Source organism: Theropithecus gelada, chromosome 3 (assembly GCF_003255815.1).
Source record: "Theropithecus gelada isolate Dixy chromosome 3, Tgel_1.0, whole genome shotgun sequence".
Lineage (NCBI taxonomy): Eukaryota > Metazoa > Chordata > Mammalia > Primates > Cercopithecidae > Theropithecus > Theropithecus gelada.
In genome coordinates this window covers 126,826,969-126,839,812 of record NC_037670.1, presented here as the reverse complement: position 1 = coordinate 126,839,812, position 12,844 = coordinate 126,826,969, and positions in this window count along the sequence as shown.

Sequence of the window (12,844 nt, the reverse complement as noted above, 5' to 3'; positions counted from 1 at the left end):
TGTACCACTGCACTCCAGCCTGGTGACAAAACAAGACTCCGTCTCAAAAAAAAAAGAGAGAGAAAAAGAAAAGGAAAAACAAAAGAAATAGTAGGGAGAGTTTTCAGAAACTCTCTTCTACTCCCCAACTCACCCTCAAAAATCAAATTGTAGGTTTCCCCACAGATCACTGGAAAAAATGCTTGATAGTTCTCTGGGGTAAACTCTTCTATTCGAACTAAGATTCAGCTCGTGTTAACTTTTGCTTCAAACGTCTTAGTCAAGATTGCTTTTACTCTCAGAAAAATCCGAACTCCTTACCTACTGATTATGTGCAATCTAGGTAAGCCAAGCCTTCCACCCTCTGTCTGCCATTCAGAAGTCTCTTTCATGTATGTAGCTGAATAGTAATCTCATAAAATAATATTGGAATGAATAAAGACCCAGATGTCTCAGGTCGTTCCATCCACGCAGTTTCCTCCTTCTCCTTCCTATATTTACATATTAATTTTAAGTCACGGGTGAAAATTAAAGCCTGCTCTTTCCCAGTCTCTCTTTGATATTGCAAAGAAATGTTACAAAGCTTCCTAAGGGAAGGTTTCTTGCAGGAAATAGTGACTCCAAGTATGATTAGTTCCCAAATCTGCCTGCTAGGCTGAGTGAAGAGGACTGAAATGCTCTGTGGGTCACAAGGTCATAAACCTCAGGAAGCTGGCCACACTGTCAGGCATTCTCCACCAAGGACTGGGGGATGTGGGTTCCTATTAGAAGCCAGGTCACCACCAGCTGAAATTGAAACATACATCATAGTCACATCCTGTTTAAGAGAAAGCCAACTTCTATTTCCTGGAATTGCTTTTTATCTGAGGAGAGGGAGTGATTGGGGTGTAGTTAAGGGTAGCTAAGGTGCAGTTTATCCCTTGGAATGGGAAGCACACAGGTTAACGGGGGATGTTGGGGACTGCCCTGGAGCATCTTGTCTCTCAACCATCTCTAGCACATTTCTCACCCTCCCTTGTTCACCTCTCCCAAGTTCATGAGTGAGCATTCTGGGCACAGGGAGGTCAAGAGGCAAAGGGGGGAAAGTAGTGGGAAGGGTAGGTGAGATGAGAGAGGGTAATGATAGGGATCAAATCCTTTTTAGGCCTCCTGTCCCTTGTTTTTCCATCTTGGAGAAAAGCTCAAGCTCCAAAATTGAGGGCTACAAGAGCAACAGAGAGAAGCTTTGTTTTCATGACTGGCACAAAATATGAATCACAAGTTAGAATATCTCCTGTTTGAGCATTTTATCTGGAATGAGCTCTGAATCCCAGAGGAGGAGTTTCTCCTCCAAAATACAAGTCCTGAACTGGCTCGGAAAGAGGAGCACCCTCTAATGAGTTGGTGGGATAAGCTTTGTGCTCTTTGTGATCAGCCACTCCCCATACAGTCCATAGGCTGGCCAGCCCATCCCAACCTTGCTATCACCCTGTGGAATGCCAATTCTAAAAGGCACCTGTATAGAGGGCTTGTTAAAACACTGATTGATGGACTCGACCCCACAGCTTCTGATTTGCATCTCTAACAAGTTCCCACGTGATGCTGATGTTGCTGGTCTGGGGAACCACACTTGAGAACCACTAGCCCAGCACATAATAGGCATTTAACAAACATTTGTTCATCTTCACAATGGGAAGTCAAGGATGAGTGCTGTGGAACCGAAGAAAATAGGAATCATCTCATTCTGGATCTCTGAGTTTATAAGTATTTGTTATATGTTTCCTGTTTCTCATACTGCTCATGCAATTTTAGCTATTTTCAGGAAACAGCTGTTGCTTTCCACCTTGAAAGACAATGAAAACTTAATAATAGGTAAAATGATATTTTGGAAGAAACTGATGTACCTTATATATCTGGGACAGCCTTGCCTCTTACATAATTGACAGTAGACATTGTAGGGATTATGTAAATTGACTTGATTTTCTTTTAAATCTTTAGGAAGACTTATCAATTAAAGAGGTCTAAGTAACTTGCCAAGCTTTACACAAAAACTCTTTTTTGGTCAGAAACATACATTTCTGACCTGAATTTTTTTTTTTTTCTGACTGAAGTGATCACTTTTGATCATAAGTCAGAAAAATATTGGGGCAATGTGGGGTTTAGGATTGCTGCTTACTTCATGCCATTTCTTCAGCCCATCTCCTTTAGCTTCAAGGCTGAACACAAATGAGTTAAATGGAAATGGATTACTTAAAACCTACATTTGTGGCTCATTTTCCATTCATCAAACTCTCTTCTTCTTCCTCTTAGACATACACACTTTGGGAAAACCTCACAGAGCATGAAGAGTCAGCTCTTTCTTTCTTTTTTTTTTTTTTTGGAGACAGTCTTGCTCTGATCTGTCACCCAGGCTGGAGTGCAGTGCAGTGGCAGGATCTCAGCTCACGGCAACATCCGCCTCTCAGGTTCAAATGATTCTTGTGCCTCAGTCTCCCCAGTAGCTGGGATTATAGGCGCACCCCACCATGCCCGGCTAATTTTTGTATTTTTAGTAGAGATGGGGTTTTGCCATGTTGACCAGGCTGATCTCAAACTCCTGGCTTCAACTGATCCGCCCGCCTCGGCCTCCCAAAGTGCTGGGATTACAGGCCTGAGCCACCGCGCCCGGCAGAGCCAGCTTTTATTTAATGAAACTGAATAATGCATATTCATCAACATATCGATAACTGGAATTAAGATTTGCAAGGACCACTGCAATGACGATATATATTCTTGCAACTATACTTCTCCATGCTCAAAAAGCTTTATAGGCTTTCAAAATGAATGTCTGTAACATCCCTCTGAGGTAAATGAGGAACCGGTGTAATTATCGTCTCTTCACAGATGGACAGGCAGACACAAAGGAATGGACTGAATCAGCCAGGAAGGGAATCAAGCTAAGGACCCAAATAATTCTAATACAATCTGCATGTCTTCTCAGTGCTGCTTTCCTTTGATGCATGAAAATCTGTGTTGTGGGAAACTCTGAAGGCATTGTTTTTGTATTCTTCAGTGATGTAAGAAACAAAACTCTGTAGGACCATCTAAAGAGAGGAAGTGATGGGACTGGTAAATACGGGTGGCAGCAGGGCAAGTCTATAAAAACCAAATTTAATTTTGCTGGATAATATGATCAAGGTCCTTCAAGGCTGGATTCCATCAGCATCTGATCAGCCAGCAGCATGCTGTTATTTACATAAAAGCAGGCAGAGAAGGGGTAATATTAAACTAATAGACGTTATCATATGGCTACAAACTTCTAAAACAATTCAACATTTGGGAAGTACTAAGCAACTGGAAATTTTTTCAATGACAATAGTTTTCAGTGCAACAGGCTTAGAAATCTGCTGTCTCTGGCCAGAAGCCAGATTGCCGACACAAAACAGCAGAGCCACAGACCCCAGTAAGGGGAGAATAACAGCAGCCCCAAAACTGGCACTACTAACCCTGTTTTGTATGACGCTATTTTGTTAAGAAGAAATTCATACTACAAAAACAGGGGCGTTTAGGAATTATAAGTTTTAATGATCTCACCTTTTAAGCAATGGACACATTGACAGGATCATCAACCAGAAGGCCTGGAAGAGTCTACACACTGCTGCCTTCCGCCAGGCGCCTCCGCATACCCCAGCATCTGAGGTCGTCTGGCAGCAAAAGCCCCAACTTACCAGAGACCTCATTGTTCCTGTCCCTCAGACACAGTAACTTCCTCAAGACCAGTGACCTCCATGAAAACTCCCCTGCCCAGATGCCTCCATCCCAGAGATCGTGAGACTGCAGGAAATGAAAGGCTGCATCAGGGAGAGGCCTCAAAATACAATGGTTTGGGGTTTTCCTTTTCTATAATACTGTTCTTTACCAAGTGGAGTACATTTTGAAATGCAGAATTCAATTCAAGGATAGGACAGAAATACACAAAATTCTTGAGAGAGCCAGAGATTATAATATGGGTAAACTGTTATTCTAAAAGGTATTAGGGTCATGCCTGTAATCCCAACACTTTGAGAGGCTGAGGTGGGTGGATCACTTGAGTCCAGGAGTTTGAGACCAGCCTGGGCAATATGGTGAAACCCATCTCTACAAAACTACAATAAATGAGCCCAGCGGGGTGGTGCGCGCCTGTAGTCCCAGCTACTCGGGAGGCTGAGGTGGGAGGATCGCTTGAGTCTGGGAGACTGAGGTGGCAGTGAGCCCAGATCACGCCACTCCTCTCCAGTCTGGGCGACAGAGCAAGACTCTGTCTCAAAAAAAAAAATAAATAAATAAAAAATAATAAAAAGTATTAGCCTTAAAATTCAAACAATAAAAATAAAGGAAGGGTCTTATCTATGCAGTTCCTTCTAATATTTTGAGGTGGATAAGGTAACATAATACATACACAACTACCTACGAAGGCTGATTATGTAAAGATACAAATAGGTGTTTAGAGGGAGGGGTCACTGTTCTAATAAAATAAAACTTACAGCTTAATCAGACACATCTGATGTTATACTTAGTTGTTTGTGTTACATGGTAATAAGATAGAGCAGTAAGGAGATCACAGAAATGACTGGAATTAGGGCTATTTTACACTGCTTTAGGTTTTTTCAGGAGTTTTGTTGTTGTTGTTACCTTGATAGTTGAGAATCTTTACACCAGCAATATTATTAGTCCATCAATCAATATTACCAGCTTTCCATAATACTATAAATTTTTTTGATTATCATCATTCACACAGATATATTCACACTGGGGGGTGGGGAAAAACAGGACTGGATCCAATTTCTTTTCACCCAGAGATTTCCTTGTTCTTCCCCCACAACTTCTGTCCATGTGCCTCATGTGTCTTCATTCTGCCAGCTCTCACTATGTACGTTAGCAATTTTTCTTAAAGTTGTCAGGTCAAAAAAAATCATCTAAAGAAAAAACAGGCTGGGCGCGGTGGCTCACGCCTGTAATCCCAACATTTTGGGAGGCCGGGGTGGGCAGATCATGAGGTGAAGAGTTCGAGACCAGCCTGGCCAATATGATGAAACCCCGTCTCTACTAAAAATACAAAAATCAGATGGGCATGGTGGCGCACGCCTGTAGTCCTAGCTACATGGCAGGCTGAGGCAGAAGAATCGCTTGAATCCGGGGGGTGGGGGTTGTGGTGAGCCGAGATCATGCCACTGCACTCCAGCCTGGGCGACAGAGCAGGACTCAGTCTCAAAAAAAAAAGAAAAGAAAAGGAAAGGAAAAACAAACAAAAAACTTTCAGGGCCATTCAATTAGCTAAATCAGAATCTCCGAGAGAAAGGCTTAGAATCTGTATATTTAACAAGCAGCACAGGTAATTCTTATTAAGTGAGTTTGGGCAATACGCTATTATAGGGTCCATATTTTCCAAGTCAAAATCAGAGCTCATGGATTTTTTTTTAACTGGTTAGTGAACTTATTTACAAAACGATCTCCTAAGATATACTTACCTCAAATACTTTTATAAATGAGATGGAATACAAATACATGGTTTAAAATGATAGATATTAAATTGCATTTTGGCATATTTTATAAAATTTTTTGTTTTCCCCAGAAGATGGCAGCTGGGTGTGGTGGCTCACGCCTGTAATCCCAGCACTTTGGGAGGCCGAGACGGGCAGATCGCAAGGTCAGGAGATCAAGAGCATCCTGGCTAACACAGTGAAACCCCGTGTCTACTAAAAATACAAACAATTAGCCGGGCGTGGCGGTGGGCGCCTGTAGTCCCAGGTACTCAGGAGGCTGAGGCAGGAGAATGGCGAGAGCCAGGGAGGCGGAGCTTGCAGTGAGCGGAGATGGCGCCACTGCACTCCAGCCTGGGCGACAGAGCGAGACTCCGTCGAAAGAAAGAGAGAAAGAGAGAAAGAGAGAAAGAGAGAAAGAGAGAAAGAGAGAAAGAAAGAAAGGAAGGAAGGAAGGAAGGAAGGAAGGAAGGAAGGAAGGAAGGAAGGAAGGAAGGAAGGAAGGAAGGAAGGGAAAGAAAAGAAAGAAAAGAAAGAAAAGAAAAGAAAGAAAAGAAAGAAAGGAAGGAAGGAAGGGAGGAAGGGAGGAAGGGAGGAAGGGAGGAAGGGAGAAAGAGAGAAAGAGAGAGAGAGAGAGAAAGAAAGAAAGAAAGAAAGAAAGAAGGAAGGAAGGAGGGAAGGAAGGAAGGAAAGAGAGAGAGAGAGAGAGAGAAAGGGAGAAAGGGAGAAAGGGAGGAAGGGAGGAAGGGAGGAAGGGAGGAAGGGAAAGAAAGAGAAAGAGAGAGAGAGAGAGAGAGAGAAAGGAAGGAAGGAAGGAAGGAAGGAAGGAAGGAAAGAAGGAGAGAGAAAGAGAGAGAGAGAGAGAAAGAAAGAAAGAAAGAGAGAGAGAGAGAGAGAAGGAAGGAAGGAAGGAAGGAAGGAAGGAAGGAAGGAAGGAAGGAAGGAAGGAAGGAAGGAAGGAAGGAAGGAAAGGAAAAGATGGCTCTACCCGAAATGAGAACCATCTTGAATGTATGGCCCCTTTCTAGCCACGAGTTCTGAAGCAGCAGGGGTCAATGCTCAGAACTCCCCAGGGCAGCTGGATACTAGTAGGGGAGACAGTCAATCCTGAGCAAGAGGGTGTGGGGCTGGGGGCATGACTCGGAAGAGCAGGCCAGAACGGTGGCACAGAAAAAAGGATAGGAGAATAAAAACAGATTGGATCCCAGGCATCTGAGAGGGAAAGGGATAAAACATGTCAAAATTAAGGAAGGGGCTAAGAATGTGTTGGTGGTGGTGGTGCAATCACCCCTAGGTATTCACCACCTTCCACAGAATATACACTCTGAAGTCGTGACGACTGTCATTTATCCGGTATACCCTTTGGATACAGAATAGGGTTAGAGAAGACAAACACCATGTCTTCAGTTTCTTAAGTTCCTTCCCTAAAAACAAGCAAAGCAGGCTTATTTTCAGAGCCACGTAAGACATAATTGGTTATCAAAAAAGCAAGATGGACTGTCCCCAAAGAAATATACATTCCCCTAGGAAGGAAGAAAATATTCTTTATTATGTACTTGTTCTATGTCAAGTACTGTGGAAGGTACTCTGATGTGTGGGTCTGATATTCATTCCACAAATTCTTCTCAAGGATCTATCAGGTGCTAAGCACTGGATTAGGTACTAAGAATACAGAACAAGAAAGGGATGGTCTGTGCCTTCATGAAACTTACAATCTAGGGAAGACAGACATTTAAAATAAACACATATGAGATCTCAAGCAGCAATAAAAATAAAAATAACTAAAATAAACACATAAATGTGAGTTGTGTGGCGGGTTTAAAATGTGTAGCCATATCCCAGATGTGCTGGAATATACTTTTAACTTTTCTGATGGCGTTCAACTTAACTCTTGCATCCCCTTTCTGCTAATGAAAGGAAAATTAACTCAATCTTGTCATTTGAAGATAACTTAGCCTCTTTCAGTATAAAATTAGTCGGTATTCAAAGTTCTCCTCTTCCTTCTTCTGTTTCTTTTTCATGAGGATGGCCCAATTTCCTCCAGAAAGCCTTAACTATCCTCCAGCATCAGGGCACGGGGGGCTTCTGTGGTGTGGCTGTCCACATGGCCCTTGCTGGGTCACATACATGCATCCGCTGAGGTGCTCTTTATCAAAAGTGGTATCTGGCATTCATTGCTGGTGTTCATGCTCCCTGCCATTGCTTCCAGTCCCAAAGTTCACACATGCCGTCTTTCCTGGTTCCATGGACACCTTGATATTTTTCCACTACCCTCAAATCCCTCAGAACTCAGAACCTTTCAACAATTTCCCCACACTATCCTGGAATGTGCAGGGTTCTGTAACGCTGTCCTTGGCCCATCTGCATTTCAAACTTGAGATGCTCCTAAATAAGTGCAGTTATTATAGTTACCTCCCTTGGTTTTGCCCCAACAGGAAACAGGGTGCCAGGGGCTTCTCTTCAGTATCCACTAGCATCTATACTCTCACCTCTTCTGAATCTCTTCTTCCTGTCCATTTGGAGGACTGACCACACTGTTAATACGACAAGCCTATGAAATGAAGAAATAGCCCAAACCTCAGTTAAGGGTGAGAATCAAGTAAAGAATGGCATACATATGGGATAACCTTGGCCCAGGAACCTAGTTCTTCTTCCCAGCGGAGGAGAAAAGGGGAGGGAAGAATTGAATTTGACTTGGTGCTTAGTCACAAGAGAAAAAGTTCCCATCTAGAAATGAATATCACAAATTATCAAATGTATATTTTCCTATTCCTAGCTGGAAACCATGCTTGTGGTGTTACACAGAATTCCTGGCCAGGCGCAGTGACTCACACCTGTAATCCCAGCACTTTGGGAGGCCGAGGCGGGCAGATCATGAGGTCAGGAGATCGAGACCATCCTGGCTAACACGGTGAAACCCCGTTTCTACTAAAAAAAAAAAAAAAATACAAAAAATTAGCTGGGCGTGGTGGCGGGTGCCTGTAGTCCCAGCTACTGGGGAGGCTGAGGCAGGAGAATGGCATGAACTCAGGAGGCGGAGCCTGCAGTGAGCCGAGATCCGGCCACTGCACTCCAGCCTGGGCGAGAGAGCGAGACTCCATCTCAAAAACAAAAACAAAAACAAACAAACAAAAAAGAACTCCCTTGTGCTCAAAGTTACATTCATGCACTCCTGACTTTTCTAACTATAAAAATGTCAAAGTCTGCTACAGTTTCATCCTGACAATTTCTGGGAAGGAAAAGTAGAGGGTATTCTGAAAAGATACAGCAAGAGGTCCAATTTAGATTAGAGAACAGGAAGGGACTGGCACAAGAGAGACAAACTTTCTCAGCCTGATAGCAGCTAACCCAGTCACAGCGCCCACAGGCAGCTGGGATCCACCAGAAATGCTGGTTTCTCCGACTTCCAGTTGTTATCACTAGTGTCCAAAATTAACCAGCAAAATTAAGTGAAATCTGATAATAATATGCATGAACATTTCCTTTAATGTTTCAAGCTGGCTTGTAACTACACCATGGGCATGAAAGCAGCAAAATCCAGACTGCAAGTAAAGCTACAGCTCAAAAATCTGTTTTCTTCAACAAATAAATTAAAAGGAGAATAGAGAGAGAGAAGTAACATGCAGATCAAAGAGAAATCATCACAATGTGTGGCACTGGAGCCTGATTTTCTTTAAAGTAACTTTAAAGGTTGCTGTTTTTAAAACAATGGGAAAATTGAATACTGATGGCCTATTTGATGATTGTATGGAATTTGCGTTACAATTTTGGGTATGATTAATTAATCTTGTGGTTATGTTTTTCTGAAAGTTTTTTAATCTTCTAGAGAAATATGCTTCAACGACCAGGCACAGTGGCTCACGCCTGTAATCCCAGCACTTTGAGAGGCCAAGGTGGGCAGATTGCTCGAGCTCAGGAGTTTGAGACCAGCCTGGCCAACATGGTGAAACTAAAAATACAAATATTAGGCCATCTCTTCTAAAAATACAAATATTAGGCCGGGCGTGGTGGCTCACGCCTATAATCCTAGCACTTTGGGAGGCCGAGGTGGGCAGATTGCCTGAGTGCAGGAGTTTGAGACCAGCCTGGGCAACAACANGCCTTCATGAAACTTACAATCTAGGGAAGACAGACATTTAAAATAAACACATATGAGATCTCAAGCAGCAATAAAAATAAAAATAACTAAAATAAACACATAAATGTGAGTTGTGTGGCGGGTTTAAAATGTGTAGCCATATCCCAGATGTGCTGGAATATACTTTTAACTTTTCTGATGGCGTTCAACTTAACTCTTGCATCCCCTTTCTGCTAATGAAAGGAAAATTAACTCAATCTTGTCATTTGAAGATAACTTAGCCTCTTTCAGTATAAAATTAGTCGGTATTCAAAGTTCTCCTCTTCCTTCTTCTGTTTCTTTTTCATGAGGGTGGCCCAATTTCCTCCAGAAAGCCTTAACTATCCTCCAGCATCAGGGCACGGGGGGCTTCTGTGGTGTCGCTGTCCACATGGCCCTTGCTGGGTCACATACATGCATCCGCTGAGGTGCTCTTTATCAAAAGTGGTATCTGGCGTTCATTGCTGGTGTTCATGCTCCCTGCCTTTGCTTCCAGTCCCAAAGTTCACACATGCCGTCTTTCCTGGTTCCATGGACACCTTGATATTTTTCCACTACCCTCAAATCCCTCAGAACTCAGAACCTTTCAACAATTTCCCCACACTATCCTGGAATGTGCAGGGTTCTGTAACGCTGTCCTTGGCCCATCTGCATTTCAAACTTGAGATGCTCCTAAATAAGTGCAGTTATTATAGTTACCTCCCTTGGTTTTGCCCCAACAGGAAACAGGGTGCCAGGGGCTTCTCTTCAGTATCCACTAGCATCTATACTCTCACCTCTTCTGAATCTCTTCTTCCTGTCCATTTGGAGGACTGACCACACTGTTAATACGACAAGCCTATGAAATGAAGAAATAGCCCAAACCTCAGTTAAGGGTGAGAATCAAGTAAAGAATGGCATACATATGGGATAACCTTGGCCCAGGAACCTAGTTCTTCTTCCCAGCGGAGGAGAAAAGGGGAGGGAAGAATTGAATTTGACTTGGTGCTTAGTCACAAGAGAAAAAGTTCCCATCTAGAAATGAATATCACAAATTATCAAATGTATATTTTCCTATTCCTAGCTGGAAACCATGCTTGTGGTGTTACACAGAATTCCTGGCCAGGCGCAGTGACTCACACCTGTAATCCCAGCACTTTGGGAGGCCGAGGCGGGCAGATCATGAGGTCAGGAGATCGAGACCATCCTGGCTAACACGGTGAAACCCCGTTTCTACTAAAAAAAAAAAAAAAATACAAAAAATTAGCTGGGCGTGGTGGCGGGTGCCTGTAGTCCCAGCTACTGGGGAGGCTGAGGCAGGAGAATGGCATGAACTCAGGAGGTGGAGCCTGCAGTGAGCCGAGATCCGGCCACTGCACTCCAGCCTGGGCGAGAGAGCGAGACTCCATCTCAAAAACAAAAACAAAAACAAACAAACAAAAAAGAACTCCCTTGTGCTCAAAGTTACATTCATGCACTCCTGACTTTTCTAACTATAAAAATGTCAAAGTCTGCTACAGTTTCATCCTGACAATTTCTGGGAAGGAAAAGTAGAGGGTATTCTGAAAAGATACAGCAAGAGGTCCAATTTAGATTAGAGAACAGGAAGGGACTGGCACAAGAGAGACAAACTTTCTCAGCCTGATAGCAGCTAACCCAGTCACAGCGCCCACAGGCAGCTGGGATCCACCAGAAATGCTGGTTTCTCCGACTTCCAGTTGTTATCACTAGTGTCCAAAATTAACCAGCAAAATTAAGTGAAATCTGATAATAATATGCATGAACATTTCCTTTAATGTTTCAAGCTGGCTTGTAACTACACCATGGGCATGAAAGCAGCAAAATCCAGACTGCAAGTAAAGCTACAGCTCAAAAATCTGTTTTCTTCAACAAATAAATTAAAAGGAGAATAGAGAGAGAGAAGTAACATGCAGATCAAAGAGAAATCATCACAATGTGTGGCACTGGAGCCTGATTTTCTTTAAAGTAACTTTAAAGGTTGCTGTTTTTAAAACAATGGGAAAATTGAATACTGATGGCCTATTTGATGATTGTATGGAATTTGCGTTACAATTTTGGGTATGATTAATTAATCTTGTGGTTATGTTTTTCTGAAAGTTTTTTAATCTTCTAGAGAAATATGCTTCAACGACCAGGCACAGTGGCTCACGCCTGTAATCCCAGCACTTTGAGAGGCCAAGGTGGGCAGATTGCTCGAGCTCAGGAGTTTGAGACCAGCCTGGCCAACATGGTGAAACTAAAAATACAAATATTAGGCCATCTCTTCTAAAAATACAAATATTAGGCCGGGCGTGGTGGCTCACGCCTATAATCCTAGCACTTTGGGAGGCCGAGGTGGGCAGATTGCCTGAGTGCAGGAGTTTGAGACCAGCCTGGGCAACAACAGTGAAACCCTATCTCTACTAAAATATAAAAAATTAGCCAGGTGTGGCAGCATGCACCTGTAGTCTCAGCTACTTGGGAGGCTGAGGCAGGAAGATCACTTGAACCCAGGAGACGGAGGTTGCAGTGAGCTGAGATCACACCATTGCACTCCAGCCTGGGCAACAGAGTAAGACACCGTCTCAAAAAAAAAAAAAAAAATTACAAATATTAACCTTCATTGTGGCGGGTGCCTGTAATCCTAGGTACTCAGGAGGCTGAAGCAAGAGAATCGCTTGAACCTGGGAGGCGGAGGTTGCAGTGGGCGGAGATCGGCCGAGATCAGGTCACTGCACTCCAGCCTGGGCGACAGAGCGAGACTGTGTCTCGAAAAAAAAAAAAAAAAAGAGAGAGAGAGAGAGAATATGCTTCAAATATGTAAACATGAAATGTTATGATGTCTGTAAGTTGCATCAAAATAATACCAACGACGGAGTGGATGAGGAGATGGATAGGAGAGGATTGGCCTCAGGTTGATGGATATTGGGCTGAGTGGTGGCTACATAGGAATTAATTATGCTATTCTATCTACTTTTCTGTGTATTTAAAATCCACCACAATTAAAAATTTAAAAACATAAAAGCCAAAAATAAAATCTGCCTTGTAATTCTCCTCTTCATACATGACTATGTGAATAGACAAGTACCACTAGGCACGTTGTGTCAGTGGAAAATAGTTGTCATTTTTCTTTATGACTATGTATTAATATATACACACATATATATTTAGTCTTACATACACTTACTGCCTGTCATCAGTCCAGTGTCATTCAACGGACCTAGGTTCCCGGGTTCCGCTTTACTGCTTCCATATTTGTGTGTCTTCAAGCATGTAGTTCATGTTTCTCACT